The sequence below is a fragment of the Balaenoptera physalus genome (genome assembly GCF_965194825.1).
Source record: "Balaenoptera physalus genome assembly, chromosome: 2".
NCBI lineage: Eukaryota > Metazoa > Chordata > Mammalia > Artiodactyla > Balaenopteridae > Balaenoptera > Balaenoptera physalus.
In genome coordinates, this window is record NC_138883.1 from 146,348,432 (window position 1) to 146,367,486 (window position 19,055).

The following is a 19,055-nucleotide window of genomic DNA, read 5'->3' on the forward strand; positions in this document are numbered from 1 at the left end:
CCTAAAATTAAACCTTCTTGGTTGCACATTTCCTAATCCAATTTGGCCTAAAAGTTTGGGTCAAAATTGAACTGAAGGGACTTCCCTGGTGGCGCAGTGGTTAAGAATCTGCCTGCCAACGCAGGGGACACGGGTTCGAGCCCTGGTCCAGGAAGATCCCATATGCCACGGAGCAACTAAGCCCGTGCGCCACAACTACTGAGCCCGCGCTCTAGAGCCCGCGAGCCACAACTACTGAGCCTGTGTGCCACAACTACTGAAGCCCACGTGCCTAGAGCCTGTGCGCCGCAGCAAGAGAAGCCACTGCAGTGAGAAGTCTGCGCACCACAATGAAGAGTAGCCCCTGCTCGCCGCAACTAGACAAAGCCCGCGCAGCAACGAAGACCCAACGCAGCCAAAAATAAATAAATAAATTTATTTTTAAAAAATTGACCTGAATACTGTTCATACAGCTATGGGGAGGGTGCCGCTCCTGCCTGGTCATCTGATAGCTGTGTGAAGTCATCCACCTCTGCACTGGGCAAGGAAGGTATGTGAGGAAATACAGAATGAGCTCTCAGGGCAGGGGCGGTTCACGACGGGGCTCAGGAATCACCCTCTTCTTAGGGCTCTGGGAAACATCAGCGGAGAACAATGGCGTTGAGAAGCCATTCTGCGTGGTAAGTCTGTACCCAGTGCAAGTGCAAATGATTTTCTCCTTCCTGCCAGGACCACATAGGCCTCAGAGGCGACCGGAATGTTGGCTCTCGTGGGTGGAAGGCTGGGGAAACTTAACAGAATTTCGTAATTGAGAAGATACAATCCCTTACCCACAAGGTATCGTTCAAGATAAAATCAAGGTGGGAGGGATGGAAACACTCAACTCCAGTCTCCATGATCCTAATCTGTGACCCCGGAATGACCCTTTCTTACTATTTATAGGTTTAGGGTTTAAAGGTCTGTTAAAATAGTAACCAACTGAAAGCCAAAATTATCCTCCGGAGAAAAACCTTTACCTGATAGCAGTGAGCCTGGGTCCAGTGAGAAAACATCCAGAGGAGAAACAGGCAGGGCTGGGCCATCTCACGGGCATCTACGTGAGTTTCTGGAAGAGGCAACGCCTCTGGGCTGATGCAGCCCCAAGAGTACACAGTCCGGCAAGTTGGGAGCACCTCTGTGCCAAGAGAAACGTACCCCTTCCTCGAAGCGGACACAGCCCCCCTACCAGGGCACCCAGCTTCGTGAGCAGAGTGGTGGAGAATTTCCGCTCTCATTTCCCCCCTGTTCCAGCACCTTCGTGCAGTTCACACATCCCAGCGGCTCTGATGGAAGATCCCAGTTCAACCTCACCATTCCTTTACAAAAGCAGGGGTGGATCCATCATTGTACAGATAAGAAAACTCAGCGCTGGAAAAGTGAAGCTGGTGGTCCGAGTTCACACGGCAAGCCAGTGACAGAATCTTGAACCCAGGACCTCTGACCTCAAAGCCATCGCTCTCCTGATCACATCACAAGATGGAAATGTCAACATGCCAGAAACCTTCCAGGACACGTACCCAACCAGTAGATTTATTTCAGTCATTCGAAGACGTGGAGAAAAGCAGCAGGAACTGACCCAGAGTTGCAGCAAAGTGATGTCACCACTCTGGCCAGCCCACACCCCATGGTCATTATTTTAAAAGCGATGAGACCATCCATGAAAGCTGGTGCTGGAGCCATGCCCCTGTCAACATCCGGGTGTGTGGGCAGGACCTGGAGGAGGTCCTCTGGGGGCTGCATTGCTGACAGGGTGGGTAAGGGCTGGAAGCTCAGCTGGCAGAACCTGCCCACTCACACCCGGCTAAAGGCAAGGGCATCAGGAAGGGTGAACAGGGCTTCCTTCGGGCTCTGGGACCTGCCTTGCAGCAGCTGATGGCTTAAGCCAGCCTTCAGGAAATGCAGCCAAGATGCTGTGTTGCATGGTCCCCTTCCCACCACAGGGTCCCCTACCTCCTGGGTACTCCCACTCCCAGGTGCTGGCCTGTCCTTGTTACTGTACTTGGAGGATGGATGGATGGCCAACACATCCCCAAAAGATTAACTGATGACCCAGGTGCCAGCTGAGATGAATGCAAGTACCAGGACATGTTTGCACAATTAAGGCTCAGAGAGAAATCATGCAAGGTGTCACCATATAAGTACATCCGAGTGCAATATTACTATGGAGGATGCAATTCTATCCAAGGCAAGTGTCGTGGATTGATTACAAATATGGCCCCATCCCCACCCCCAACCCTTGGCTCTTCTCCCTGTCCTTTGCAATATGGGTTTGTAGCTTCTCCCATCACAAGGTAGAATCAAAATCTTCTCCCCTTGAACATGAGCTGGCCTTGCTTCAGAATGAAGCAGAAGTGATGGTATGCCATTGAGTTTTGAGATCCAGGCATGCTTTTCCCTCTGTCTCTCAGAACCGGATCAGTCACCTTAGAACACACCCAGGCTAGCCTGCTGGATGATAAGAGATACATGGTCCAGTGCCCCTTATTCCCTCAGAAGAAAGTCAGCCAACGCCAAGCATGTGGGCAAGGACATCCTAGACCAGCCAGCCTCCAGCCGTTCTGCCAGTTGAATCGAGACACAGATGAGCCAGCTGGTTGGCAGGTGCAGTCCGGCCATGGAAGGTCCCATGCACCTGGCTGAGCTGTATCCCCATTGGCCCCCAAACCTCTAGACCATCAGCTCCACTTTCTAACAGGTTTTTGGAAAGTTCAAAGGAGAGGTAAACTCAATGTCTTTGCCCCTACACATCTTTTCAATAGGGTCAGAAATAGTAGGAACCTTAATTACTTTGCAAATCTTTTTAGAATATGAATCTCTTCTCTAACTTGGATATAAAGTAAGTTTTTTGAAAATATGGTTTGCAAAGACATCCCAAGAGTGTGACTATCACATGTATTCGATGAAAAATAAAGCCTTGGATGAGGAAGAAGTCCTGAAGTACGATGACATTACAGTCAAGGTTTTCCCAGGACTTTAATAAAGAGGAAGACCAGCAGTTTAAAAGGAGTTGCCACCACCAATGTTAACTAGTCCAGCTGTGGGAAGACATGGAAAAGCCAGCCACATTCAATTATTAGTCATCCATTCATTCATTCATTCATTCATTCATTCATTCTATAGAGGTAGCAGGCAGTGACTCTGTCACAACCTACAATAGGCCCCGAGGCTCTATAAATAAATAAGAGGTGAGCTCCCAGGCAGAGGGGGAGAATGGACATCCAACCATATAACTCACGGGGTCTGTCATAACAGAGATACTCTGGGCACCCAGAGGATGGTGAGGGGATTTCAGCTGCCTCTTCAACATAGGCTAGGAACAAATTTCCTTACACTATTTGTGCATAAAACTTTCTATTTCGTGGAAGAGACTGCATCCAGGATGCTGGCATCCCTCTGGACCAGGCTTCCATAGTCTGGGTAAGCATGGGCACCCCAGTGAGTGGTCTCTCTCAGGCTTTGACTCACTGGGACACAGAGATGACCACCCAACCCAAGGAGGAACTATCCAGCTCCTCTCCCCAGGCAGCGCTGCCCAGGGACTGCCCAGATGTAGAGCCTCCACGCCGGCTAGCAGCCCAGCGTGCCACCAGACTGATCCTCATTTGGCTAAATTGTTAGAGCAGAACAGCCGGCAGAGCTGGCCGTGTCCCTGCAGAGCTTTGGAGACATAGCCAGGCCTGGTCCACTGAGATGGAATCTCTGAAGTCCGCCCAGATGGTCAGATCAAATGTCTGGCTGAATTCCTGCCACGCTAGCCTTATCACATTTCTGCCATCTTCTACACTGGTAACTGGATCAGCTAAGCTTTCACTGGCAGCACAAACCAATGGATAAAGGAGAGCTTGTTCAAGAAAACTGTGCTTGGATAACAGGTTAGTGGATTGAGGGGAAAACCAAGTTAGAATCTCTCTTTGCACCACGAACTGAAATAAATTCCACGCAGGTCAAGGAGCTTAAAAATCAATCCACAGGACCACCAGAAGACTCTAGAATTGTACACTGACTGAAGAAATCCAGAAGGAAATGATCAACAGATTGGACTACACGAAAAGATTTCACATATTTTACAAAATCACCCAAAAGGAAGACAGGGAGAGAGAACCGTCTCTGCCCATCTCTCACTCCAAAGCTTCATCTCTCGCCCCATTTGGCTTTGTCCAAACACTCCCGCCATATTGAACTGCTGGTAGCTCCTTTCACGAAACACATTGTCTGATCTCCCTGTGTCCAAAGAGCCCTTCTCTGACTGACGGACAGATGCTCACTATGTCGTAGGGTTCAAATCAAGCATTAAGTCCTCCAGGAATAATGGAGTCCTCTCACTTTTCTGCCCCCTCTGTGCCTTGCACGAACACAGAATGTTTTACTATTCTCCTTTATTCACATGACCACCCCACCTTGAATTGTAAGGTAGGGGCATGAATTATTGTGTTTTGTACGCTCCGTGTCTGGTGTAGAGTGGTTGATTAATAAGTGTTTGCTGAGTAAACTGGCTAAGCAAATGCAGTATCTCCTGGTTTTATTGATTCACCTGGCACTGACTCAAAGCTTCAAGGCCCTGGTATCTGTTTCGATAAAAGTCAGACTGATAAAAGCACTGCTGACTTATCACCCATGTAAGTGGGACACAGAGCATGCACCAAAAGTCCTGTGATAAGAGCATTTCATCCAGAGTACCTTTAGGCTGCTCATTCATTTCCTGGCAGGCTCCTGTTGAGTACAACTTTGGGTTTCAAGTTCTCAATCAGAGCTATCCAAGACGAAAAATGGACCCACTGAGGATACACATTAGTGACACTGAATTTTGCTGCAGATCTTACCCATTTGCAAAGCACTCTGTGGTCTAAGTGTAATCAGCAAAGAGAAGCTAACCCAAATCTCTGTCAAAAATCCTTGCTAAGGTCTGTTTCAAGGTGTTTTAAAAGTGTGGTGGGGCGGGGGGGAAAAAGCATCTCTTTATGGAAATACTTTCTGGTACAAACTGTGTATAACTGCAATAATAAATTGCAAAGTGGAACAGAAGCAATTTCATACCTTACCCTCAGAGATAATCATTAAACACTCCATAGCATTTAAAAGTCATTGATTTTTTGAAAGCAATGAATAACCCCTATTGAAAAGATGCAAGGTTTCTTGCTTGGTCATGCCCCTTGGTGTCGTGAATGTGTATCTCCAACCCAAATCTTCTCCAGTCTTCCCAGCATCCACCCAGGTACTCAGCCCCCAAACCTAGGAGTTTCCCTAGACACCTCCCTCTCCCTCACCCTATGTCCAAACCACCATCCAGTTCTGTCCACTGTGTCTCCTAAACACCAGCTGGATCCACCTGCAGCTCTCCTTCCACCTCCATCTCACCATCTCTGCGCCCCTTGCCCAGCACCAGAGCCCCCTCCGTGCTCTTCCTGCTTTTGCCAACCACTGCCCAACCCCCCTCCACACCGTCACCCCCTACCAACAGGAAGTCATCTGAGAGCAGCCAGAGGGCCCTTTTGAAAAACAAGTATCAGACAATGTAACTCCCTTGCTTAAAACCATTTAACGACTCCATCGCATTTAAACGAAGTTCACAGTCTTGAACATGGTTTGAAGGACGCTGCAACGATCTTCCCTCTGCCCCACCGCTCTCCCCTATGTTCCACTCCACTCTTGCCTTGCCCCTCTCCTTCCCTGCCCCAGGCAGACTGGGCCTCTCTCAGGTCTCATGCCAGGGCCTCCGTGCACTCCTGCTGCCGGAGGCATTCCTGCCCCACTCTCGGACTATCTAAACCTTCTCAGCATCCTCCTAGGCTCTGCCTAGAGGCTGCTCTTTCAAAGAGACTCTCCTCCCCCCCAACTCCTTCCATTCCCCCATCCACCACCCAGCTCCCCAGATGCCCTGACTGTTTTCTCTCCTGGTACCTTTTAACTTCGCTTCGTATCACCAACCATGGTTTGAAATCACATATGCATGTGCATTTCCTTATAGGTCTCTCTAAACCTCTGCTGTTCAAAACAGTGGCCACCTGAGGCTAATGAGCACTTCAAACACACCTAGTCCAAACGGCGATGCGCTGTAAGTGTAAAATCACACCGGTTTCAAAGACTCGGTATGAATAGAAGACTGTAAACTACCTTGATACTTTCTATATTGATTAGCCATGGAAGTGACCACAGTTTGGATGTGTTGGGATAAAGTATGTTATTAAGATTAAGTTCACCTGCTTCTTTGCACTTTGTGTTGATGGGGCTGCTAGAAACATTAGAATTCCACATGTGGCTCACCTAACACATTTGTTTTTGGGACAGCACTGCTCTAGACTGCAGTCTCCGTGAAGGCAGAACTCGGCCCATTCTGTTCACTGCCGCATCCCCCAGGGCCTAGCACAGCATCTGGAATAGTATGAGCTGATTCCAGTGAATTGCTAAGTGCATGAATAAACTAGTGAACGAATCCAGGTAAGCAAAGAAAAAACTTGTGGTTGAAAAGACAGTCCTATGGATGTAGTTACGGCAAGTCTGTAAACTTGCTCTTACTTTGTGTCAGGTAATAAGAGGGAGAAATTTCTGATTAGGAACTGTTTGGAACAACAAGGTAGGACGCCCTCTTAAAAGCGAAGTAGGGCTAATAGACCATCAATGGTTAAACCAGAGAAAAGTCACCGATAGCAGAAAAGCAGAGATAAACTTCTGAAGGGTCTTTGACCCCTGGTTAGACCATTGTTCAAATCCCCCAAGCCAGGAACCCACTTGGCAACATTTTGTCCCCAAAATAAAACGATAAAGATAATAAAGATAACTTGACAAAAGCCTCCTGCTCAAATTCAAAGGTAACACCTGTGTTCATAAAACTGTAATTAGGGGGGCTTCCCTGGTGGCGCAGTGGTTGAGAATCTGCCTGCCATGCAGGGGACACGGGTTCGAGCCCTGGTCCGGGAAGATCCCACATGCCACGGAGCAACTTAGCCCATGTGCCACAACTACTGAGCCCGTGTGCCACAACTACTGAAGCCTGAGCACCTAGAGCCCGTGCTCCGCAACAAGAGAAGCCACTGCAGCGAGAAGCCCATGCACCACAATGAAGAGTGGCCCCCGCTCACCACAACTAGAGAAAGCCTGCACACAGCAACGAAGACCCAACGTGGCCAAAAATTAATTAATTAATTAATTTTTAAGAATAACTAAAAATAGAGCTACCATATGACCCAGCAATCCCACTCCTGGGCATATATCCAGAGAAAACAATAATTCAAAAAGATACATGCACCTAATGTTCACTGCAGCACTATTTACAATAGTCAGGACATGGATGCAACCTAAATGCCCATCAACAGAGGAATGGATAAAGAAGAAGTGGTACATATATACAATGGAATATTACTCAGCCACAAACAAAGAATGAAATAATGCCATTTGCAGCAACACAGAAATGGACCTAGAGATTATCATACTAAGCGAAGTAAGTCAGAAAGAAAAAGACAAATACCATATATCACTTATATGTGGAATCTAAAATACAACACAAATGAACATATCTACAAAACAGAAACAGACTCAAAGACATAGAGAACAGACTTGTGGTTACCAAGAGGGAGGGGTTTAGGGAGGGAAGTATTGGGAGCTTGGGATTAGCAGATCCAAACTATTATATACAGGATGGATAAACAACAAGGTCCTACTGTATAGCACAGGGAACTATATTCAACATCCTGTGATAAACCATAATGAAAAAAATATGGAAAAGAATATATGTATATGTATAACCGTCACTTTGCTGTACAGCAGAAATTAACACAACATTGTAAACAACTATAGTTCAATAAAATTTTTAAAAATTAAAAAAAAAATTTAAATATTATTCATTCACTTATGGTTACCAAAGGGGAAAGAGGAGGGAGGGATAAATTAGGAGTTTGGGATTAACAGATATACACTACTATATATAAAATAAACAACAAGGACCTACTATATACCACAGGGAACTATATTCAATATCTTATAATAACCTATAATGGAAAAGAACCTGAAAAAGAATATAAATATAACTGATACTTTGCTGTACACCTGAAACTAACACAACATTGTAAATCAACTATACATCAATAAAAAATTTTTTAATTTATTTAAAATGTCATTCATTCATACATGTGTGTTAAGCACCAGCTCAGTTCTGGAGAGGCAGTGGTGAGCCAGGAGGACCCGGTCCCCTGCTCCCACGGATGCTGAACTTGGCACACAATCTTTTCCTCTGCACTCGACCTCTGGAGCACATGCCTGGGCCATTCAGATGGTGTCTGCAGGACTGGATACTTCCCCGAGTTTACTGAAGTCCGAACGTTTGAAAATGCCCCCAGAAGTTACAGCACTGCCCTCTCCATTCAAAATGTCTACTAATTCAATCAAGTCTGTCAATAAATGGAAGAGAAATGCCATTCTATATACCTCGTACGTACCAGGTCACAACTCTGAGAAGTTTGCCATGTATTATTTCACTATTATTTGCCATGGATTATTCTCAGAATAATACACAATCATCCCCGTTTTAGGGGGTGAATAAACAACGAAGGCACCAAGAGGTGAAGTAACTTGTCCAAGCTCAGAGAGCTCATCAGTGGCGGAGGCAGATTTGCAGTTAGGTCTGCGAGGCTCCAAAGTTCATGCCCCTTTTCAGCTCATGACACCATCTCTAACATCCTATAATCAAGGAAAATATAAGCTAAAGAGCTTGAAAACATGATGAGGAAGGAATATAAAAAACAGTTAATTCTGTAGTCAGCAAAATCTAAAGGAGTCTTTTCTGAAATACTTCCTTCATATTTCTCTCCATTCATCTGATTAGAACCATCTTGGAGATATTGATGATCTGAATCGAAACTAATATGTTTCTGTCAAGAGGGCAGAGCCCCAGACCTCGTGACCTCTCTCTCCTCTGGTCATTTGATGGGCCCTCTTAGATCTGCTGTAGGACGAAATACAGTCCTGGGTACAGGAGCAACACTAAGAGAATATCTGTGGATGGGTTTAGTTCACTGAAATCACCTAAATGTCTCATCGCAGTTACAGGGCAGGAAAGAGATGAAGGCTGGAAGGTCACCCTGGCACCTCTGCAGGCCAGACAGCGTTCAGAGTATCTGTTTCATCCAGTTTCAGCTGGACTATTTGAACTGAACTAACATCTTTCGCAGTGACTGCTCTCTCCTTCCTCAAGGTGAGCCTCCCGTGAAAATTCTGTCCCTTTCGCCCACATTCCTTCCACCACTTCTGCTGCAGGTCAGTCAAACAAAGCAGTTAGGAATTTGCCCAAGAATTTGTGAAGAATTATGAAGGTGCTTACAAAAAAGTCAGCACAAAGGCCACGGGATGAAGACTAGAACACTCTGACCCCACAGTGAGACTGGATACAGAAAGCAGGGATGCATCAGTCTGGAGGGATAATCCCAAAGACTCACGAGTCTCAGAACATTTTTCTCAAAGGCTTGGAGCGCTACCTGCAGAAGGACCAGACCTCACGTTGGCAGGGTCTCGGGCCACGAGATCCCTGAAATATTTCCAATTTAATGTTCTCCCTGTTGCCCTCTTGTCCGGGCACCAATAATTCACTGTAGGCAGTGCAGTTTTCCTTATTGCCTTTGCTGGGCCCTAGGAGCTACATTCTCAAGTGAGAACTGGTATTCTGGAATGGACTTCCTGCCAAGACCACCCTTAGGACTGAGGAACACAAGCCCAACGCAAGCCACCTGCCACCAGGAACAATGGTCTAATGTCCAACTACTGATGACACCCTTCCCCTCGTCAAAGCCACTTACATGAAAGGCCAAACGTCCTGACTCAGCTTTTAAGGACCACCACCACCTGCCCCCACTTTCACAGTCTCATTTCCAGGGAACTCCTAGACCTTCCCCCAAATATCTGCTTTCTAGATTCTCTAAATTTAGTTCAGGCTATTCCTGCCTTCCTAACCCTCCCTTCTCCGGCCAGCAAACTGGACACTCCTTCAAGGCCCCATCAGAACTTCCCTGGCTGTCCAGTGGTTAAGACTGCACTTCCACTGCAAGGAAAGTGCGTTCGATCCCTGGTCAGGGAGCTAGGATCCTGCATGCTGCACGGTGCGGCCAAAAATAAAAGAAAAACATTTTTTAATTAACAAAAAAGACCCAATCAAAAAACAGTTCCCCATGATGCCTTGTCTCTTTCCCCAGCAGTTATTTCTCATCAATCTGTAGTGCTTCCACTTTGTCCACACCTGCCTTACAGCACAGACTGTAGGTACCTGAACGCCTGCCTGTCCATCTCCTCAACTGGGAGCTTCTCCATGGCAGGGAGATGCTACGGGGTCATTTCTGAATCCCAGGTGTCCGGAAAGAATTGGTGAATCGACAAGTGTGTTTGGGTTGCCATTATTCTCAAACTGCTTTATTATGAATTACGATATTCCCCTAAACGTGCTTTCTCCAAGTTTAAGAATCAGGCAACATCAGTCATTATTCAGAGCATGGGTTTTTGGACTCACACAGACCTGTGTCAACTCCATGACATCCAGGCAAGTGACCTCAGGTGGATCTCACAGAGTCTCCTCCACCTGATGCCTTGAGTTGCCTCAGAGTGGTCAGGACGATTAACTGAGGTGATGTATGTAAAGTTCTCTGCATGGTGCCTGAACTTAGTAAGCGCTCAAGAAGCACTGGATATGAATAAACATGATGGGAATAACCACAGGGCCACCAGAGTACAGACCTCCGAGAAGGTGATTGGCAGGCTCAGGGTTCATTCAATTCCCAGAGCAGAATACACAAGACTCAGCATCAACTCTATTCCACCAAGAAAAGTATATGCTTGGGGGGGGGGGGGGGGGAGGGGCGCGGGGGACGCGGGTTGGGACTCAGAGGCAGGACTCATGCATTTGTACATTTAATTCACATTTGAGTACCTACTATGTGCTAGTCCTTGGGAATAGAACAGAACATAAAAGAGTCTCTGCCTCTGAGCTCTGAATGAAGAAATGACTGCCTTATCCTGGGAGCGGCTGAGATGGGAGCCAGCCCCGTGCTCCACACTGAGGGGAAACCCTCGCCTTGCCCCACGTTTCCCAGAAAGTCCACCAAAGGGCCCTGTGTGAAGCGGACATTCTCCATTCAAAGTGCGATTCTACCCCTCTCTGTTCCCCTTGACCTTGGAGAGGTGATGTCCTCAAGCAACCTCAGCAGAGCAGAAGCTCAAGTTCATGCTTATTAAGCAAGATTCAATAGAAGCATCATCTTTTTTCCATGTTAAGAATAGCTTCTTGTTTAAAGTAACTGTATGCGGGGAATGTTTAAAGTAAAAATGAACTTCACTACCTGGTCATTCTCAGAAAATCCTGGGATATGTTTATATGTTACCGTTTGTAACAACATTGCCCAACCATTTTAAAACTGGAAACAGATTTCAGCTCAGCCACCTGGAAAGCTCAAGTGTATGCACAGCCCACAGTTAGGTGGCCAAAGGAAACTCCCAGCTTCTTCAAAGCTGTGAACCAGATCGACGCCACCGAGATTGCTGTGCCTTTTTATTTTTACAAAATCACTTAAATGAGAAGAAATCCTTGCATGCGAAAGTTCCAAAGCCCAAATCCCACAACTGCTTTCTCTTTTGTTACCAGGAACTGAATTAAGAAATCTGGTAAACACAGTGTCTTCTTAAGAAGTCACAGACATAGTGACACATCCGCCCAGCATAACTGGCAAAACATTCTACAAGGGAACACCACAATTCCTTCCCTCTCCAAAAAGGAAGGTAAGGAATGGAGAAGGGAAAATATCGGCTTCAGACCACATGGACGTCTAAAGAGGACCCACATACGTCTCTTCTCCACTTTCCCTAAGACTTCTACACTCCCAGTTCAGATCAACAGGTAGGTTAAGAGCCGGAGACGCCTTTAACATCCCCCAAGCTTGTTTGTCTGTCTCTGGCACCTGATGTCTGCATCAGAAAATATCAGAACAGAACCAGCACTGACGGTAAGGACTTTGACCTCCCAACAGGAATGAGCCCTAGAGGGGGTCGGTCGGGAGAAGGGTGAGAACTCAGCCATCACTATAGCTGATATTGTAATCAATATTTAACAAATTGAAATTAATGCAAAAAAATCTATAGTGAATGAAAAATCGAAATGTTAAATAAAGACAGAACCAGTATTACGGATTTTTCTTTTTGCCTCTAGTACCTACATTTGCTTTTGTCTCATAGAAGGCTATAGAATCAACGAGCCACAAGCCGGAGCTCAGCTCTGAGCACTCATTGGGTAGAGCCTGGGGACGGCTGTGGGAAGGAGAGAGAAAGGACCCAAGCACGCTCGCGGCTTAGCAATGTTGGGCAAATAACAACCTTTTGCTGAGTAACATGGAAATAGATCTGAAACATATGGATTAAATTCCTCCCAAAATAAACACAATTTTTAAAGGAAAGGAAAAGTACTTAGCCACTATGTTTGAGGTTTTCCTGAACCCAAACCTTTGGAAAATTAGCATACGAGTGAATTACTCAGGGGCTGTAACAGTCAGCTTTCCAACAGTTCGTCATAAACCACCAGTTTGTTTTTAAAACGAAAAAATTTAACAGTCTGCCTAAATCTGCTCCCCGGCTCAATCCTTTTGAGGTTCATTGTTGTTGCTCTTTACAGGAAGGAGAACAGTTTGGCATGCCCGCTGTCCCCTGGGAGGCTCTGGAGACCCAGCAATTTGGGGGACTCGAGGAGACCAAGCTGGGAACAACGGCCCGCACCACTCAGCAAGGACAAGAGCCCTGGAAAGAAGGCGGGTGAGTGATGCACTGGACTAAGAGCTAGACAGACACCCAAGATGTCATCCTGTACCAGCTCTGTACCCTTGGGCATCAGTGTCCTCATTGCCCACATGCAGGCCCCACTGCCCCCTCAGGGGAGTGGAGGGAAGGAGGGCATGCCGTGTGGCGAGAGCCGGGCAGCAGCCTCTGCATCCAAGTGGACAGCTCAGGCTCATCACTGGCCACCCATCAGACAGTCCTGTGGGATCTAGGGAACCAGTGTCTTTGGTCACCCGTCCCAGCCTAAGTCCCGCCCTAGGAAGCAAGGGGAAGGTGAATCCCCACGCTTTGGGAGTCAAGCCCACAGTTCCGGGTGTTCCAGTTTCCAAGGCAATGGGGGCTGATACCAAGACCTCTGGACACGAGGCCATCTGGATACAGAGGCTGCTGATCACCAGCTCTCCGGCCTTCCCTGACACTGCCCAGTTCCGTGGGTTGTTGGTCTGGCAGCAGAACAAGCCCCAGACAACCACAGATGCCCGTCCTGGAGGGAACCCTCGTTTGTCCCTTCCCTCCATCAGGGTTCCTCACATACCCAGTGGAGCTCTCCAGACTGAACATGACTTACTTTCATCACCTTAAATCAGGCATATGATGGTGCTTTTGGAGCTGGCTCTGTGAACAGAGGGAGCTCTTCAGATCCCTTTCTAAGGACTGGCAGCACCCATCAGTGACGGGTGGGGCTCCCTTTGGGCGTTGTCCCATTTAGAGTATCAATTTTCTCCTTTAAGAGAGCTTTGTAAGACGCCCACAGGAGCTCCAGCTCGAACTGAAACCTTCCGCCTCACCCTGGGCCAGTGGAACTTTTCCATTCTTGTATTTCTGGCTTACGGTCCCTTTTCAAAACTCACTCTTGGCTACATCAGTGAAAAGGGATGCAAGATCCTGGGAAGAATTTGTTGAGTCTTATACCCTAGAAATATGCTTTTTTTTTTCTTGCCAGCTTTTATAGAATCTGAAAAGCCTTGTAAGATTAGAAAAGATTGAGTAACAAAGTTGAAAATAAAAAGCCCACTTCTGCAAGAAGCTCACAGCTCCATTTTCCTCCTCCGGTGGTCCTCTACGGCTGGAGTTTTTTGAAACAGCACCTGCCACGTTTCCTTCCCCACCCGTACCCCATATACCCTACGTTTGTTAGAGTGTCACACGGGATACTTCTGGTTTCTTTTCATTGAAAATTGTTGACACAACAACCAGCAAGACATCTAGAATGTGAAGAAGACATAGCAAGGCAAACCGCAATAAGACTAAGATAACACTCTTAATGTGACTGTCAAAAGCAAAAGGAAACGCTCCAGGACAGAGGTTTCCAAACTGTGTTCCTTGGAACCCATAGAGCTCCGTGGAATCCCTTGGGGACCTCAAGACAAAAATCAAGCCCCTACTCCCAGCCGCAGCCACATTCCCTCTGGTTTGTACATTAGGATTTAGTAAGATTTTATGAAAAAAATATGGTTAAAGTAATTTTAAACCACTGGCCCAAGAAACAAAAGGCCCCAGAGACCTACAGCTGCCCGGTAGGACTCTCTCTCCTTGGTCAGGTGTGGCCCAAGGTCTGGGCAGTTCAGGTACAGAGCTTTGTGCAACTGAGGGGTTGCAAGAGGTGAAAGGTTTAAGCCTGTCTATGCTTCTGGATCTTTCCCCATGGCCCCCTCTCTGTGTAGAATGCCTTCTAAACTCCACTTCCCACATTGGCCTCACCAGAAAAATCCCTGTAAACTCCTGCTAATCCTTCTAGACACACCTCTTCTCATGCCCCTTCTCAGGGAAGCTTCCTGGGATGTCCCCTGGCTTTGCCTTCCCCCCAGCAGGCCCCTGCCCACCACACCTCCTGACCCATCTGTCCTAGCCTCGGTCACACTGCATGGCAACTGCTGACATTGATGTCTGCTCCCTCCACGGGACTGTTAGCTCTGGAGGACAGAGACCATTTATTCAGCTCTGTCTCCCCAGTGGCTAACACAGGGCCTGCCCCGTAGAAGATGCTCAAAACCTTGTACTCAGTTTCTTCCCTGCTTCCAGATGCGGCAGTGGGTGACTGAATGCAACCGCACCCTTGCATCTTGGGCTGCAGGGGGCATCTCTGATTACCAGCTCATCCCCACAGGAAGGCTACAGGGAGGGCAGCTGAGGAAGATAATTGAGCCTTGAATTCCATTTTCAGGTTCCAAACAAAAAAAAGTTGTGATCTTTAGAGTCAAGTAAAGTTGTTTAAATGTAAACAGGCATTCTCAGTGTCTGGAACCAGAGTGAGATGAAATTCCCCAAGTGATCTCTTAATACCACCAAAATTACATTCAAATGCCTCTGCCAGGCAAAGATAAATTGCCATTTGCACAATGGTCTTGCACTTAAAAGTAACTCGGTCCAGAGAGCTTTGGAAAATTTATTATGACCAGGAAAAGGGGAAACTCAAAGGGGTTCAAGATATTTAGTCTACTGATAAGACAGCTTAGGAGTGACAATAATTATCTCCAAGAATTTGAAGGGTCGTTAGAAGGTCATTAGGAGGACATAGGCCAGCTGGGCCCCGTCTCCTCGGACATCAGAAATGGACTTAAATTATACCAAAAAGAGTTGAGCTGGCATCACAGAAGGTCAGCAGTGATGTAAGCCCTGGAGACCCAAAGGGAGCTCCACGGACCATCAGCATCACCTGGGAGCCTGTGAGAAATGCAGATGCTCAGGCTCCACCCCAGATCCACCCGATCAGAACTTGCATTTTAACAAGCGTCCCTGTGATCTGTTTGCCTATGAAAGTCTGAAAAGTCCTGCCCACTGTACTTTCCTCAGTCCCATGGGCTGGGTCCATGCCTTATAGCCATAAAGTCTCAGGCCAACAGCATGAACTCCTGACCCCAGAAAAGGCCAAAGAGTGCAGCAGCTTCCTGGGGAAGTCTGCAGCCCTCCTGCCCCCTCCTCCAGTGATGTCTAGAAACAGGAGAGGCAAAAGTCTGGCACAGATACTTTACATGCCGGAAGGACCAGTTTCTAGACGTGCCTTCCCTGTAACACAAAATGCCTCGTGGTTAAGCTCTTTTAGGGACAGCTGAGGGAAAGAAACACACAGGGTTTTCAAAAGCAGTTGTCTGGTCAAAGCACTTTAAACCCGAGTTAGATCTATCATGTGGCTGTCCTTGCAGAAGATTCAAAGATAATGCCTCAGCAATATCCCCACGCAAGGAGCCAGACTGTCCGGAGCTAGAGAGAGGAAACCTGTTCTGAGTAAGTGCCAGTGGGGGAGGCCGGCTGCCTGTGCGCCCCACTCACCCTCCCCTACCGAAGGCTCCCACACCTGCAGGGGGTGGGAAGTGAAGGATGGATTCGGATGCCTGGAGCCAAGCTGAGCCTAGAGAAGGCCCTGGAAAATAACAGGGGCAGGGGAGAGCAGCAACTCCTCTCCCTCCGGGTGGGGAAGTGTGTTTCCTGGCACCGAGGGGACTAAGCAGAAAGCAAATGTATATTTGATGACATTTCTCTGCGTGCAGCCTCTCTTCTGAAGAGCCAGGTTTGAACGAAGCCTCGCACCAAAGCAGACAGAGGAAAAAGAAGGATAGGGGACCTACCAGAGAGACTAGGATGGCCCTTGGAAGTGCAGATAATGAGAGTCGCTATGATAGGCACCAGAGTCCTATCCAATTTAACGAAATATCCACATGCCAGGCTTTTGGGAAAGGAGGTTCAGGGCCCAGCTATCAGCTGGCGAAACAATAAAAGGGAACCCAGTACTGAGAAGTCTCCCTCCAACCCATTACCATCCTAACCTCATACTAACTTAACCAGATACGAGAGTAAGAATGTGATCCTTTCCTGTTCCCTGTTCAGAGGAAACTGAGTGGCCTCCATGTAATGATAAAAACCAAGCAAAAGGAGACAACTGATGCATTACTCGGATGAGACGATCCGTCTGGGTATCTGCCGTCGTGTGGAATGAGAGATGTAGCCTAGACTGATCATGGATATAGGCTCTTGTGAATGCAGCCCATAAACACAACTTTGTTCCTTTTAGGAACCCAACACACATGCTTGTATTTCTCTTTTGATTTATAACTACAAGTGCAAAATGTTTTTATCCTATCAAATTGTGCTCCTCTGTCAATATCACAGAAGGTGCTAAAAGGGGATCACTTAAGTGGCGGGCTTCAAAGGAGGCTGAGAGTAACTGAATTCACCCCTGTCATCCCGCCGGCCTTCCCCACGGAATGCCACTCTTGCCATTTGATCCGACCGTCCCAGCCACACAGACACTGCTGCAACAGGCAGAATGTCACAGGATCTGTGAAGAGCCCCTTTCTGCCTCTCACGCCAGTCCCTCCCCTCTTTGGCCCCTATACTGCAAAAGTGTTCTGTAGTTCAATAGTTTTCCTACCAGAAAGTCTTGTGTGCTGGAAACCGGAACTGCATGGGAGTCCAGAGAAGAGAACCGGGACTTCAAGGTCAGCCAGGCCCACGTCGTCCTGCTCCATTCGCATTACCGGGTAGACAAAAGTCACAGAAAGATTCCCAGCATCTGCGGACCGCAGTCTTCAGTTCCACTCCTTTCAGATGGAGGGAGCTAAGATTACTTCTGATCTACTAAGGAAAAAAATATGGAAAATCTAAGAGCCCCAGAACGTGGAACTGGCAGAAACACACACACACAGACACGCACACATACACACATACATTTTGTGGAAAAAAAAAAATCTAAATGTAAGATTGGACCCACTACAACTCCATTATCCAAACTTCTGTGGTGTGTCACATATTAGGGATTTCTACCACACAGACCCCCGAAGGTGGAGCTGGAGGAAATTTTCAAATCTATCTGAGAACAAATAAGTGGTAAGGCACCAGGCAGAGCGAGTGCGTGTCTTGATCAGGGTCTCACAGCCAAGCAAGGCTCAAGCACAAGGGAATGCGCTTTCTGCCTGGTAACGACCACTCAGGGGTTTCCTGGACCAGGTGCTGCCCTAGTGCAGCAACCCCTCACTTCATCCTTCCGGAATCCAGAAATGGGGCTGTGGAGGCCAATCTCCATCAACACCCAAGGGAACTTCACCTTCAAGAGGACAAAGAGGCCCCTCGGAAGATCCTGCATTCTTTTAAGAGAAGAATCAGGAAGAATTGATCATTTCAACCAGAGGGCTGTGATAAGATTCTGAAAATTACTTACTTTATCTTTTCTCCAAGTGGTACAGGTGGGAAAAACAGGCAACTGATTTGTTTCATGCAAAAATTCTTCCATTTTTCTTTGGTGAACAAGTTTTGTTTGTTTTGTTTGTTTCAGCATTGTGATCAACTTCAGCACTTTCATCAATTCCATCAACAAGTTTTCGAACATGAATATAAAGTGGAGCTGGAGTCCCTATCAAACAATTACTAGGTTAGGAAAGAGAATAGAGGGCTGGTGAACATAAGTCAAAAGCAGTGCACAACCGTCTTTAAAATATACCTATAATCGCTACCATTTTAAGAGATTTCTCTGTGCTCAGCACCGGTATAAGTGCTTTACACTGTGCTACTTAATTCTCATCAGCAACTCTGCAAGGTAGATTGTGTTGTCCCCAGTTTACAGATGGGGAAACAGACACAGAACTTAAGTGACTTTCGAAAAGTCACACATGCTGCTCCAAAAGTAAATAAATAAAGATGCTTAATTGTTTTTACTCTCTATGGACCTTCGCCAGTCACAAACAGAAGCAGATCTTCTGAATTTCTTGCAATTTTAAAATGAAGGAAGATACATCTTCTGTATAGGTGAAAATGACAAAAAGAAGAGCCCCAGCCAATGTCATTTCTTATCAGAGAAGGGAGATGTTTAATTTACTCAGATTAACCCCTACAGGTTCTCTCTACCCTGTTTCCAAGCAACCAACTTGAAAAACCCTCTACTGGGCTAAAGAGGAACCAATGGAAGCTTCTTAAAAGTGTTATGGACCTGGGAGGAAATGATTAGGATCGGAAAACAGCATAGTTGCTTTTGCAAATGCATCCAAACTCATTCTCTATGCACACGTTCTGTCTGATTCTTCTCCATTCTGTCACTGTAACTGTGAAACTAATATCGCCTCCCAGTACCATATTTACTAAATAATTTAATAAAACGGAACATGACCCTATATCATGTGCAGAAAACAGTTTGAGGGAGGTCAATTAGGTCTGGCATTATGTCACTGCCTCAGTCAAACGCTCAGGCGTCACACAGTCATAACACCTCGGAGGGCCCCGTGGGGCTGCTGAAAAGCCAGAGAAGCGCACCC

The 19,055-nt window shown here is 46.9% G+C and overlaps 1 protein-coding gene across 1 annotated transcript in view; it reads right to left on the reverse strand.

Annotated features, from left to right (window-relative positions):
* Positions 1-19,055, reverse strand: part of CEMIP (cell migration inducing hyaluronidase 1) — a 160,256-nt gene that overhangs the window by 139,605 nt on the left and 1,596 nt on the right. The window lies entirely within an intron of this gene.